The following is a 13,351-nucleotide window of genomic DNA, read 5'->3' on the forward strand; positions in this document are numbered from 1 at the left end:
AGTCAGCAGAGTAGCTGAGTGAGTCAGGAGCTTCCCAGGTCCTTCCCAGCCATTGTTCCTGGTATATTTGCATTTTAGGCTTTACCTCTATTAAATGACATCTCTTTTGGGAGTTATTATTTTTTTTTTGCGGCAGAACCTAAAACCTCAGCACTTAGTAAGCTACATTCTCTTCCTCTTATGGGTAAGGCCAGCTCTGTAACTCCATAAATGATATTAGAAAGAAAGAAGCAAAACAGAAAATTTACATGCAATTAAGGACCTGAAGTCCAAATGGCTGGCTTTGATTAACATGTACCCTTTTCCTAATGCTAATTCATTTGTTCATTTATTGGATTTCAAAATTGCACCCTATGCCCTCCAGCCTCAGCAAACAAAGACATAATTTAAAATACCAAGACACAAATGCGCTATTTATTACTGTGTAAAAGAGCCATTATTACAGTTACTTATTTTTTTCTTCACGAAACTAGCTCTATTCAAGTTATTTACCATGTTGTCAATTATTACCATCATTAATAATGATAATGATAATCATTGAGAACCAGCAATGTGTTGAGGAATAAATAGAGCACAGAGTAAGGCAGAGTCCCAACTCAGTGAAACAAAGGTGACTTTGTGTCACCCCAGATTTCACAGCGAGTGTAGCAGATATCAGGGAAGTCTTTACCCTTTACTCTTCCTCATCATTTTAGCTTCAAAACTCTCTTTTTGGCAATTCCTTGTGCACATAAAGGGTGTGAACTCACAGTCGCCCTCTCATGCGTGACCTGGCACATGAGTACTCCAAGCTTTGCTGTCCTTCAGGCTGGGACTAATTGCCAGATTCACCCCAGCTGAGAGGGACTGGAAGTTAGTGCTACTGGATGCACTATTAATGGAATCTGTTATCAAGTCACAAGACAAGATGCCAGTCTGGCACCGCTCTGCAAACTGGAAGTGCATGGGGAGACACAGACACCCTGTCTGACGATGAATAGCTAAGCTGTGAAACCAATTCACTGGGCACCTACTAGAAATCAGCCTGTCAAAATGATTGCACTGTAGGAGATAGAGCATTGTGGAGGGGGGGGTGTCTTTCTGTCTTTCTATCTCTCTGTCCATTTGCATGCATGTGCTTCCTTCCACTTCATAAATGCATGTGTAAGTATATAAGGAAAGCAAATAATAACTGAAATTCTTAGACAGCCTCTTGCTTAGATGAATGTGTTCTGATAACATTCTGAATATAAATCTAAGTGAAACTTTAAGGGCAAGAATAGAAATTGTATAATAGCTCTTTTCTGAGAAGTAATCTCTTTGGAATAATTTAATCTCACTATTTTCATGGATGCCTAGAATGAATTATGTAATTTATTTATATCACATAATAGCATTTGCCTTAACACAAAGTTAAAGGTGCATCCCTCCCTGCAAATGTCAATGCTTTTCACTTCAAGATTCTGAATCAATTTTACACATGAGGAATATAGTTACGGAAGAAGAGTAAGTAGCCTTTTCTCTTTTCCTTCTGCCCCCAACTTGGCTCAGCTGTCTATGGAATTAAGGATCAGGAAGAAAACCCAGCAGCGCTGGTGAGGGAAGCAGCATTAGCATGAACCCTGGTTGGTGACATTCTGTCTCATGGCACTATTTTCCATTTATACCATTTCTTGGCCACCTGCAGATTATTAATTAATCACAAAAATCAGAAGGGGATCTTCACCAAAACACACAAACACTAACACATAAACTTTTCTGAAAGCTACAAGTAGATCATTTAACAAGAAGGCAGGTGAGTACTTAAGCTCTTACCTCTGATTTCTACCCCATCATTCAGTTCTCAAATCCTTCTCTTCATAGGCAGTGAAGAGACACAGGAACACTACACACACACACACACACACACACACACACACACACTGTACAAACACAAAGACACACAGAACACATGCTTGCATGCTAAAAATCAACTCCTGCTCTTGAAAAATACACATTGTTCTGAGATCCAAACAGTTCTGGCTTTTGTATAATTATCTCAGCGGGAGTTATCTCTGTGTATCAAATGGTGAAATTTGGCCCAGGCTAATTAAGTTTGTTTTCCTTTGATCATGTAGACATGCCGAGTAGTATTTCCAAAACATGTTTATCATGTTTTTAAGATACACTTATAAGTTAGAAGTGCTGTGGGTATCTGGAGAAAGGACCTAGTTGTCAATAGCTGTCCATTTTTTCGTCACTGAGAATTACGGACCTATATCAGATTATTTCTGACAGATGTTTTCTTCCAATTTCTAGAAGAGGGAGAAGGTGAAAGGAATTTTGAGCTTTTTATTTAAATGACCTGAGATTTGTGCCTTTAAACTTCCAATTACAGAGCACAGATTTGCTGCTGAACCTTCTGTAAACCTATCAGTTAAAAGCTTGTGCAGTTTTATGGCATGTCACCTCCAACCTCTGATTAGCAAATTGCAGGCCAAGCTAAAACACTTAAGCAGTGCTGCTGCTTGTCTCATTTTGGAGGACTAGATCATTACAGTTTAGTAATTTAGATAAATCCTTGCAGGCTATACTTTTTTCCCACTGCAAAGATCTGGTGCACAGAGAAGGCACTCAGGGCCAAATTACACACTACATTTTCCTTATTAGAAAATGCCAAGGAAATTTGCATTCATGGGATTTATGAGGGGGTTACTGCTTTCCCTATCTAAAATTACCTTGTTCATTTACTTATTTATGGGTTGTCTCCTCTTCTAAAATGTAAGCTCCATGAGATCACATAACTCATCTGTCTTTTGCACTGCGGTATCTCCAGATCATTGATCAGAGCTAGCAGATATTTGTTGAATGGACAGATTCATTCACTCATTCCTCAAATATTATAGATGGAAAAAAACAAGTTTCCTGCTTTTGAAAGGTTCACAGTCTTTTAGAGAAGCTATAAATACCCTGCCACAAGTAAGTGTGTAAGAGCTTAGGAAGGGGGCAATTTATGATGTAGTGAACTCCAATAAACCCATCACAAGCTGAAAATATCATGAAATTGAAATTCATTTCATACACCTAACCTACCAAACATCATAGCTTAGCCCAACCAGGCTCACTTGTGCTCAGAACAAGCTTACAGTTGGGCAAAATCTTCTAATACAAAGCCTATTTTATAGGCTACTGTAGGCTTATACAAAGACTTTGTGCAACTTATTAAATACTACACTAAAAGTGAAAAACAATCTGTAGAGAATGGGTCCTTTACCCTTATGGCAAGTTTAACTGGGAGCTGGGACTACCTCCAATGTCCAGCATCATGAGAGAACATTGTATTGCAAATCACTAGTCTGGGAAAAGATTAATATTCAAAATCTAAGCATGATTTCTACTGAATGCATATCACTCTGACACTATCATAAAGTTGAAAATTGTAAGGGGTCATCTGTCTATGTATGATATAAACACAGACATGGTCCCTTTGTTAGCCCCCCCACTGGTTATTAGTTATCCATGTAAAAAACTCAGTGAATACTTGGTCAGCACTGCCAGCCTTATAACTTGGAACCATGCCGGAGCATGAAGGCAGCGGTCCCATGCAGAGGTGACTTAGAGTCAAAGGGAAGCTAGGCTTGGGGCTAGTGAGGGACTTAAGAGGTCTCTTCAGTCATTGGCTGGGGTGGGCAACTAGTATGGGACATTTGAAGCCAGAAAGATGAGGTTCAGTCAGTTCTATAAGTTCTCACTTTGGCCATCATATAAGGAGGCTATCATGTCTGAAACTCTTCAGAGATGCTTACAAAGTCAGAAAGGCTGATTCGAAGAAAATTCATCCTTCTCCCTTTTATTGTTTCCCAGCTTAGGACTTCTACTTTTTAGGACTTGGCCCAGAGCCCTGACTTCAGAATGTCTTCAAATGTTCTCCCTCCAGCCACCCTGACGTGAGGAAGCATGGGACACAGAAATGGCGGCCTGTAGTTAATGAGCCACCTGGTGTCAAGACAAGTCATCTCTATTTATTTATTATGTGCAAATTTATTTTAGCACACAAATTAAATTACATCTGTGACTTTATTTGAACTCTGAATGATGACTCAATGCATGGTTGAAAAGTTGCTTTGTGGTTCGATAGCTAATAAAAATAATAATAGCTAATATTTATTGAGTAATGACTATGTGCCTGGGCTCCATCTAAACTACTCCATTAACGAGCCTATTTAATATTCATAACCATTTTAAAAGGTAGCTACTGTTATTATTCTATCTTAAATATAATGAAATAGGCTCAAGGTGATTGAGGAATTTGCCCCAAATCACATAACTTATAAATGGTAAGGTGAGACAGAACCCAGTCAACCTGGTTCCAGAGCCAGTAAACTAACCACTGATAATTGCTACTATTTACTGACTATACCAGGGTCTTTATATTTATTTTTATTTCTGTCTGTTTCTCAATACTGCAAGGCAGACATTATCTTACTCCTTTTGTGAAGACATGGATGACCCAATAAGTTCTGAAATCAGGGTATGCACTGTGTCTGCCTATCTATCTGCCTGTCTCAAAGGCCTTTGCTCCATGGGCTGCCCAGAACTTCCTGTGACTTTCCTTTCCACTGACCTTAACTATTACCTGCTTCTTGCTCTTTTTCTTCTTGCTTTATTCAGTTTGCCTAGTTAAAAACAGCAACAAGTGCTGCGTGTTCATTCAGAGGTTCAGTGCTCCTTTCTGAGAGTTAAAATTGTCCACTTTTATATACCACTATGTGTCTTTCCAAAAAGGCTCATTTACATTCCCTTGTGGATTACTAAAACAACCCTATGCTATAGACAGTGAATACTCTTGCCTCCCATTTCTGCAATGAATAAACCTTACAAGGGAGGATGAATAACATGCTCAAGGGGCTTGCACCTGGTCCTGCTCTACTTTCACTTACTTGCCCTTGTTTCTGTTTTGGGTAAACATCCTGAAGGGAAGTTTGATAAGTGGGAGAAATCAGATCAACAAAAGGAAATCTGGCTCTCATCTCAGGGAGACCATATGGATTTTAACAACAGCTTTCCTACCTGCAAGAATAAACATCTGGACAGATCAGAGGACTCCAGTTTAAAAAGAGAGAGAGAGAGAACTGGGCATGTGTATGTATTATCACTCCTTCTTAAAATTAGATAAAACTGACAGAAGACACAGAAATAGAGCATAAACCCACCATAACAAAGATATTGAGGGGGCAGAAGATCAATTCAGGAGTCCCCAGATCTGAAGAGCAGGAGACCTGGGAAGAGGGTACACGTAGAAGGGAATTATCTAAAGAGAATTCAAAAGTTTTCCCAGAACTGAAAGGCATAATTTCAGATTGAGATGGTCAATGGAATGCTTGGCTTGATAGATAAAAAAGACCCACATAAAGAGACATTGTTATGAAGTTTCAGAACTTTTTGAATAAAGAGAAGATCCTAAAAGCACCCAAAGAGATAGACGGAATGGGAGACATGAAAGCACTGGGAAGCAGTGCGTCATCACACTTCTCAGCCAGAACACTCAAAACTGGAATGGAAGAATGTCTTAAAAAGTCTGGGAGGAAAAGAAAAACAGCCTGGTGGAAATTATTTCCTACCTATAATTTAAAACCGATCCAAATTATCAACCAACGATGAAGTTAGAATAAAAGATGCTGTCAATATACATCTCAAAAATATTTGTTATCAACATGTTCCTTCACAGGAAGCTATTAGGATGTGCCTCATCAAAACAAGGAAATAAACCAAGAAAAAAGCTGTAGGATGAGAACCAGGAGATAAGAGCCCCAATACATTCATGAAGCGCAGGGAACCCCCAGGATGACGACAACAGGATTGCTCAGGACCAGGAGCAAGCAGCCGAGAGGGTCACAAGAAACAAGGCTCCAGAAGCACGTCCCTAAAATCATGATGAAACTGACAGATAAATACATGTTTAGTTGCCCTGAGATGCAATTTGGACTTATAGTAAAAGCTTAGGAGTACATTAAGGATATACTAAGCTAAGCAAAGGAAAAAATAATTCCGCGGAAATTAAAAATCAATAAAGGATATTTAACTAAAATATACCATATAATATGGTTTTGAAAAACATGCATGTGATCATAATCATGTGAACACTGAGTACTGAGTGACCAGATATGACATAATTACTTTGGAAGAATGGGTGAAGAGAAGTGGAGGAGGTATAGGCATCAGCGTACAAGAGAAGTAGATTCATTTTCCTCAGTATAATAGATAATATTTAAAGCAAGAAAATAATTAGTAGCACAGTGTTGCAGTTTTTATCGGATATGCAGTTAAGCACTTGGGGCAATGGACAAGAATGGAAAATAGTTGCCTCTGGAGTGCAGGAACACAGGTGAGGGGAAGGTGGTCCAGAGGACAGAGTTTCTGAGAAAAATATTGTTGCCTACCATTCTTCCTCTTTCCCTTGAAAACAGAATCCCAATGTTATTCAGGAGAGCAGTGCCACAGATAAAATGTTATGCTTCTCAGTCACTCTCACGGATGACTTTGGCTAATCAGTGTCAACAGAAGTTTTTGGATAGAACATGCCTTTTGTCCTTCCCTTTTCTTTCTGCTGTAGGGCATGTGGGTGTGAGTAGCTGGAGTTTATGTGACAAAGGCCAGAGAAGGAGAAGCTAGAAAAAGCCTGTATTTCTGATGACTTCACAAGTGCCAAACAAGCCCAGGACTATCTAGCATGAAACAGATTTTTTGGTGACAGAATAGGTTTTCATATTAACTGTCATTTAAGTTTCTGTTAGATGCAGCTGAAACTACATTCTAACTAATACATACACCTCAAATACCTATATAGCTTATCATGTATGTGCAGTTTGGATAAACATTAAAATTGAAAAAGAGAGTATCAGCAAAGAAAAGAAGCATTACCAAATACTTACTTTGGAACATTTCCTTAGGACTTTGAATGCCCACCTGATGAATGACATCCTTCCTTCACAGATCTCATTGCTACAAGCATGTCTGAGATGAAAGATACACAAGACAGAACTTCTGCAGATGAGACATTGTAGAAAAAGAGGTTGGTGATTTGACGCTATTGTAAAAGAAGTTATCTACTAATGCACAGAGCATTAGCAAGGAAAATTTTAGTAAGCTATGGGATATTTTTAAAAATCTAATATCTGTGAAATTGGAAGCCCTGAGGAAAGCAGGATGAAGTGGGGGATGAATTGTTAAAATTTGAAGAAACAATGGCAGGAAATTTTACATATTTGGTGAAATACATATTCCACACATCTGAAAAATTAAACAAATCTCAAGAGCAAGGCACATTGAATAAGATTGTCCAAAGTAAGTGACAAAGAGAAAATCTTAAAATCAGTCAGAGGAAAAAGACTTGTTATCAGACCTATCATAGGAAACTATGGAAGTGAGAACATAGTAGAACAATTTCTTTAAAGAGGGGAAAAGAGCAATTGTCAACCTAAATTTCTGCACTTAGGGAAAAAAATTAATAATGGAGATAAAGACCTTTTGTTTACATACAAATAATATAGCAGCAGAGCTAGGCAAAAAATGTTGAAGGAAGTCCTTTAAGCAGAAGGAAAATAAAAATGGAAAATGAAAATATATATCTACACAAAGGTTAACAAATACTGGAACTAGTAACTACAGAGATAAATATATAGAGAGATAATTTCCCCTTACGATTAAAAACAAAGTAAGGATGTACACTTACAACTTCTGTTCACCTTATTCTAGCGTTCTAATCAGTGCATTAAACTAAGAAAAAAATGCATCCATATTTAAAATGAGAAAGTAAAACCTATTTTATTTGCAGACAACATGACTGTGTAGAAAATCTAATGGAATGCACCAAAAAGCTAATGGAACAAATGATTTTAGTAAGATTGCAGAATGCAAAATAACTATGCAAAAAATCAGTTGTATTTCTATATACTAGTGATAAGCTATAATCAAACTAAACAATACTATTGATAATGACACCAAGAATATAACATTTTTAGGGATATATCTGACAGCATTGTCCCAGACACATACACTGAAAACTCTACGACACTTTTGAGTGAAAATTTTAAGGCGAAACAAAAAAGGATAAGTTAAACAGGGCTCGATATGGTTAGGATGTCCATTCTCCACAAATTAATCTATAGGTTCAATGCAATCTAATCAAATCCCAGCAAGGTGTTTTATAAAAACTGGCAAACTGACTCTACAAACTATATGTAAAGGCAAAGGACCTACAACAGCCAAACAACTTTGAAAAAGAACAAACTTGGGGAACTACTACTAACCAATTTCAAGATTTATTATAAAGTTACAGTATTAAACACAGTGGCATTCTGATGTAAAGACAGACACAGGAATCAGTAAAACAAAAATTGAGACTCTAGAAATAGAGTCTCAGCCAATTTTATTTTTACAAGGATGCACAGACAATTCAACAGAGAAACAATAGTTTTTTCTACAAATGATGCCGAAACAACTGAATAGTCATAAAAAACAGAACTTCATTCATACTTCATATATGCAAAAATTAACTCAAAATGTAATCATAGACCTAAATGTAAAACCTAAAACTATGAAATATCTAAAGGAAAACATATGAGGAAATTGTTGTGATGGGTTCCCAAATTCACAATCTTGGCGTTCCCTTTCTTTAATGCAAAAATCTTTTTTTGCACATGTGGGGTGACATCTGCCTTTCATCACATCATTTTGAAAGGGGACAACTGGGATGTGAGGAATCCATAGCAGTTATAATAACTGCCTCTAATCCATAAAGCTCATGTCTTGTCTCAGAACAAATATATAAATATATTTAAATTTTTTAAATCGTAACTGAACACCCCCTCCCCACCTTATCTTGGGTAACTCTATCAATCCTAAGGTCTGAACAACATTTATTTCCTTAGATATCCCAATATTATATTTCCAGTCTAGAAATCTTGGCTTTCAGACTGGGATTTTTCCACTGGTTCTACATACATCCACTTAGCTGTCTCTCTGACATCTCAACCTCTATGTGTCCATAGCTGCACTTAGGACCCTCTCCCATACAATGGCTTATTTTTCTAAGGTGGCATCAACTCTCCACCTAGTCACCGATACCACACACCTGGCGATTACCAAACACAGGGAGGCAAAGTAAAATCTCAGTGTTTCTAGCCAGAATGAAGGAGAGTGGTTTATTATTAAGAGAAAAGCATCCAGGGAAAGAACATGCCATTCGGGAGGGAGGATGTCTGGCTATGGACATGTTGATTTCAAGGCGTTGGCAGGGCATCCAGGTGGAGATTTCCAGCAGTCGGCTGGAAATGCCACTGTACATGACAGATTGCTGATCTTGGTTACAGAAATGAAAGCTCAAGAGCTTTCCTGAAAAGTTTAAGCTGTGGCTTGACAGGACTCATACTGTGAAAACACTCAGAAGCATTCGGCTGTGGAGGACAGACCAGAGAGAAGAACACGGAGAAGGCGGGTAGGTGGCATTCAGAGGTTGCTTTTCTGGTCAGTTAAAGAACAGGCAGAACTAGTCAAAAATGTTATGGTAGGTCCTTTACAAGAGAGTTCTAGTAAAATATGAACTCTAAAATATCTAGATTCTTTTCCTTCTCTGCCTGGAAAGTCTCTTCCACCTATTTCCTGCTCCCTCTCTTACCCTACCTTTCTCTAGTCTGGGTGTGCCTGCACAGGGATGGGAAGCAGTGAAGGACAGGTCCTCCATGTGGAAATCACTCCACTGCATTAGGAAGGCAAACAGCAAGGATAAGCTAGCAGGAAAAGTCTTAAGGCTCCGGCTGCCCTTTCTGATTTGTGCATTAAAGCTGCAGAGTTGACAGCCTGCCTGAGAGAGGCTGAAGGGATGTGTGTTCTGCATGTCTGGAATTTATTCCTTTGGCTCTGCAAGATGCGACACTGCATAATGGCCATGAAGAAGTAATTTTGATCCTGTGACTATGTTGGCAAAAGTTCCAGAAAGACATATGGACATAATCTTCTGGACATTTGTAGAGAAGCCTTCCCTTAGGGACTGTCCTTGCAGGCTTGCTCTCACTCCCAGCCCTGTGGCTCTCACCTCTACTTGATTCTGTTTTTACATAAGAGATAAAAAGTGAAATTGTACTCAATTGAAAGAACTAAAAATATTAATGTAAGAGCAAGTCATCATTATGACACATATCAATTTCTCACCTCTGAGGCAGACACAGAAGCAAGGCTCAGGATCTAACCCAGCCACAATGAGGGAAAAAGAGGTCTGGGTGCCTTGGAGCAAGCTGTGGAAACAGGAGTTTCCACCCTGCTGTGGTTCAGCTTCTCTGTCCACCCATTTACAAAGAGGCGGCATAAACAGAAACATCTTCCTAGGAATGACAGCTTGTTTAAATTTCATTCCGCAACAAGCTGCTCTGTATCTAGGAGCCTACATTTCAGCTATCTTTGAGGAATTACTCATTTCTCACTGGAACAGATTCCAGTCTATATACATTTTTGTTTTAGAATAGTTGAGATAGTACAGTAAGTCCAGCTAAGTTCCTATGTCTGTTTGGGAAGTAATCACTTGTTCAATGTAAACTTTAAGGCCTTAATTTAATCCTGACCGTTGTTTGTTTCCTTGAAGAGCCCAATGGGGTGACAAAAAATGCCCAGAAAGTACCAAAGCCCAGACCCCTGTCCATGGAAAAGGATTGTGTGCTACCCCTAAAGTTGCCCTTTAAGCTGGCTCCCTTAAGAATGCCAGTCAAGAGATCTGCCAAGAGCCAATCTTTATTTATTTACTAGTGTTTCTCTGAAAAAAATCTTTGGAGTTGTACTACTGGGAAAAAGAAAGAGACTGAAAGTGGAGACAGAGGTTCCTGGGGTATGAGGTCTTCCTTGCCTGGACCTCAGTGATTTTTCCCTAAGGAATCACTGGCTAAAAAATTGCCTTGGCTGATGGCCAGCCATAAAGGAGGTTTTTATCACAGTGGTCACTATACTATCAAGGTCTAAGTAAATGACTGTTCTATGCACCTTGGTTGAGAAAAATGACTCATCACAGACTCCTGAATTTCTACACATTAAGATTATAGCTGAAGTCAGTGTTATAGAATCTGATTACAGACTCAGGGAATTATAGATCTTGAAAATGTTCCAGAGGTCTCTGATCCTGCCTCATAAATCTCAAGGATAGAGGGAGCAGGGACACCAGCAGGCTATCAGAATCTTAGTTGGTATTTGGGACATGAACAAAATTCCTGCTCAAAAAAAAAAAAAAAAAAATTCCTGCTCAGGTATGAGATGGAATAGAGGGATGTGTGTTTGGCACATCAATGGCCTTCTACATATGACTGGAAACAAGATTACTGAGAGGTCCTCAGTTTCACCCAACTGGACAAACTTCTCTGCAGAGTTCTGGAAGAAACAAACTAGGAAAGAGTTCTGATTGGTCTCGTTTTTGTTAGGTTTCCCCCCAGGACCAAATAAACCTGCATTTACTATAGGGCTCGCTTCATGGGTAAGTGCTCTCTGCTTACAAGGGTCCCATGCTTGGTGTAGGGCTCTGCTGTTGCCATCCAGAAATTCTTAATAATTTTTGAATACAGGATTCTGCATTTTAGTTTTGTACTAGATCCCATAAATTATGTAGCCAGTCTTGGCTTGGACTCCTAGCTCAGCCTGGCAATTTCTAACATAATCATGTGGATAGCTTGGGGGAAGAAGAAATAACTCCCAGGAGCAGTGGTAGATGGTGGCCAGTACAGCTAATGTAGTCCTGAGAAATGACAGGACATGAAACATGAAGATATGGTTCTAGTCCTCAAAAATCTCAGTCTAGTAGGACATAGTCTAAAATGGTCTTTTAGAAATATCTGCATAACCAAATGAATATATTTGAGTACAAATGGCAACATCCAACTGCTTAGGAAAATGGAAGCTTCTCAAGAAATTAAAAAGAGGACTACCTTATGATCCAGCAAGCCCACTTCTGTGTATTTATTCAAAGAAAATGATATACCTGTACCTTCATGATCATTCCATCAATATTCACAATAGGCAAGGTATGGAAACAACCTAAGTATGCATTGAAGAATGACTAGATAAAGAAAATGTTTACACACACACACTCACAGAGGAATGTTATTCAGTCCTTTTTTTAAAAAAAAAAAAAGAGGAAATTCTGTCATCTGGGACAAAATGGGTGAATCTGAAATGTATTAGGCTAAGTGAAATAAGCCAGACAGGGCAAGACAAACACTGCACGGTATCGCTTATATGTGAAATTAAAAAAAAAAAAAAGAGTAGAACTCATAGAAACAAAGAGTAGAGAAGTGGTTGTTGGGTTGGAGCCTAGGGGGCATTAGGAGAGGTTGACATAAGAGTGCAAACTTTCAGTTATAAGATGAATAAATTCTGAAGATCTAATGTAATAACCTGGTGACCACAGTTGACAATAGTGTCTTGAATAATTGAAATTTACTGAGACAGTAGAGCTTAAATGTGCTCTCCTCCACCCAAAGGTAAGTAAGTGAGGCGATGAATGTGTTCATTAACTGGAAAGTGGAAATCTTTTCACAATGTACACATATATCATGCTGTACTTTAAATACCCATATAATTTGTCAATGTTCCCTCAATAAAGCTAAGTTTTCTTTTTTTTTTTTTTTTTTTTTTTTTTAATAGAGGCATGTTTTTATTTATTTATTTATTTGTTTGTTTTTGTTTGTTTATACATGCACTGGGTACAGTCAGAAGCGCGGGAGGGTGAGAGAATTCACCAGAGCCAGAGCGGGGAGCAGAGCAGGCAGAAGGACCGAAGTACACTGCTGAGGGGAGCAGCGGGCGGCAGGAGAGGTCTGCGCGCCATGTGGGACCCTCCTCCGGTGGCCGGGGAGCAGCCGGGGATCGAACCGGCGCTGCAGAGGCTGCGGGCAGCTTCGCAACCCAGCGCTCAACCGCTGCGCCACTGGGGAGGCCCCAGCTAAGTTTTCTTAAAAGAAAATAGAAAATGTCCACTTTTGTTTTCCGCATCACAAAGACTAGTTTTTATAAAGCTATAAACTAGTCTATGATTGCAGATGGAATTAAGATCGTGTATAGGGCCTCCCCGGTGGCGCAGTGGTTGAGCGCTGGGTTGCGAAGCTGCCCACAGCCTCTACAGCACAGGTTTGCTCCCCAGCCGCCAGGCGAGGGTCCCACATGGTGCACAGACCTCTCCTGCCGCCCGCTGCTCCCCTCAGGAGTGTCCTTCGTCACTCTGCCTGTTCTACTCTCCCCTCTGGCTCTGGTGAATTCTCTCACTGTCCCGTACTTCTGACTGTACCCAGTGCTTGTATAAATAAATAAATCTTTGGGAAAAAAAAAAAAAGATCATGTACAGCAAGAAGACACTCTTCCA

At 39.2% G+C, this 13,351-nt stretch overlaps 1 long non-coding RNA gene across 1 annotated transcript in view; it reads right to left on the minus strand.

Moving 5' to 3' along the window:
* Positions 1-13,351, minus strand: part of LOC119234562 (uncharacterized) — a 145,380-nt gene that overhangs the window by 126,118 nt on the left and 5,911 nt on the right. The window lies entirely within an intron of this gene.

This window comes from Talpa occidentalis, unplaced genomic scaffold (assembly GCF_014898055.3).
Source record: "Talpa occidentalis isolate TD23 unplaced genomic scaffold, MPIMG_talOcc4v2.1 talOcc4.8, whole genome shotgun sequence".
NCBI lineage: Eukaryota > Metazoa > Chordata > Mammalia > Eulipotyphla > Talpidae > Talpa > Talpa occidentalis.